Source organism: Bombus pyrosoma, unplaced genomic scaffold (assembly GCF_014825855.1).
Source record: "Bombus pyrosoma isolate SC7728 unplaced genomic scaffold, ASM1482585v1 HiC_scaffold_4726, whole genome shotgun sequence".
In the NCBI taxonomy this organism is placed as follows: domain Eukaryota; kingdom Metazoa; phylum Arthropoda; class Insecta; order Hymenoptera; family Apidae; genus Bombus; species Bombus pyrosoma.
In genome coordinates this window covers 129,367-131,528 of record NW_025219986.1, presented here as the reverse complement: position 1 = coordinate 131,528, position 2,162 = coordinate 129,367, and positions in this window count along the sequence as shown.

The window sequence follows — 2,162 nt, the reverse complement described above, 5'->3', positions numbered from 1 at the left end:
TTCCTCCCCTTCCCTGCCGGTGTAGCATACCCACCTGTCGTCGAGGTAGGCACGGATCAGCCGAACGAGGTAGCTGGGAACCTCGAAGTGTTCCAGGGCCGCCACTATCCTGTCCCACGTTAAGGAGTTGAACGCGTTGACGATGTCCAGAGATACCGCCAACGCCACGCCGCCACGGGAAGTCATGTCTTCTGTGCGTGCCCGCACGCGCCTGATCGCGTCGATCGTATAGCGCCCGTTCCCGAAGCCATACTGGCTTTCCTGCCAGCTCGGTACTTGCTCCGCCATGTGCCGTTCCAGTCGGGCGGCGACGACTCTCTCGAGGATCTTACCGACCTCGTCCAGCAGGCATATCGGCCGGTACGCCGACGGCGTATTCATCGGTCGTCCCTCTTTACGGAGCAGGACCAGCCTCGCTGTTCGCCATGCCCGGGGGTAGACTCCCTCTTTCAACCATTTTGTGTAGAGGCGCCGGAGTTTGGGAGCCATGATCCCCATTATTTCCCCCCAGATCCGGCCCGGTACTCCGTCCGGACCCGGCGCCGTATCGCGTCTCTGTCAAATCTGACCACTGCCAAATCCTGCGTATTTGCACTTTTGCACATTAGGTCTGCAATATTCATCTGAAAGTATCCCCGCTGATATTGGTGATATGTCGATAATTCGATGCGCGTTATACTTCACATTTGCTGCCAAATACACAGCACATCCTCTTGTTTACGCTGTGAAAACTCTGGTCCCGGACAAATCCAATGCAATTACATTTAAGCATATTCAAGCTTTAACATTCAATTGAACGTATTACCGCTGCTATTTAAGATTTGCCGACAAATCGATGTGCCATACACTCCACATTTTGCTGCCAAATACAGAACACGACATCCGGGTTGCGCCATGTCAACTCTGGTCTAGGTCCAGACCAGCGCATTTGCTGTTTTGCATATCCAGACTTCAACATTCAAATGAGTGTACCTCAGCTGCTATTGGTCATCTGTCAGCATCAGACCAGCGGATTACCAGTTTTGCATATTCAAGCTTGAATATTAATCTGGACTTACCTCAGATACTATGGGTGATATGTCGACAATACAATGCGCATTATAGGCCACAGTTGCCGCCATACACAGATCACGATATCCGGTCTGCGCTACGTCAACTCTGGTCAGGGTTAAGACCAGCGTATTACCAGTTTAGCATATTAAAGCTTTAATATTCATCTGGACATACTTCCGCTACTATTGTTGATGTGTCGACAATTCATTGCGCATTATAGGCCACATTTGCCGCCAAATACAGAGCACGACATTCGGTTTGCGCTATATCAAATCTGATCTAGGTGAAATCCCGTGTATTTGCACCTTTGCATATTCAGACTGCAACATTCAATAAGTCGTATCTCAGCTGCTATTGGTCATATGTCGGCATTTCGATGCGCCTTATATTTCACGTTTTCTGCGAAATGCGGAGCACGACATCCGGTTTGCGCTCCGTAAACTCTGTTCTAGGTCAAGACCAGCGTAGTTCCTGTTTTGCATATTCCAGTTTGAATAATCAATTCAAGGTATCTCCGCCGCTATTGGTGATATGTCGACAATTCGATGCTCCTTATACGTCACATTTGCTGCAAAGTATAGCGCACATCCTCTTGTTTACGGTGTGATAACACTTGTCCTGGACAATTCCAATGCAATTATATTTAAGCATATTCAAGCTTTAATATTCAATTCAACGTATTACCGCTGCTATTTTAGATTTGCCGACAAATCGATCCGCGCTATACACCACATATGCTGCCAAATACAGAGCACGACATCCGGTTTGCGCTATGTCAACTCTATTCTAGGTCAAGACAAGCGTATTTCCAGTTTTGCATATTCAAGCATGAATATTAATCTGAACCTATCTCTGCTGCTACTCGAGATATGTCTTCAACCCTGCGCGCGTTATACTCCATATATGCTGCGAAATACGTGGTATGACATCCGGTTTGAGCAATGTCAACTCTGGTCTAGGTCAAGACCAGCGTATTTCCAGTTTTGCATATTCAAGCATGAATATTCATCTGAACGTATCTCCGCTGCTACTCGAGATATGTCTTCAACTCCATGCGCGGTATACTCCATATATGCTGCGAAATACGTGATACGACATCCGGTTTGCGC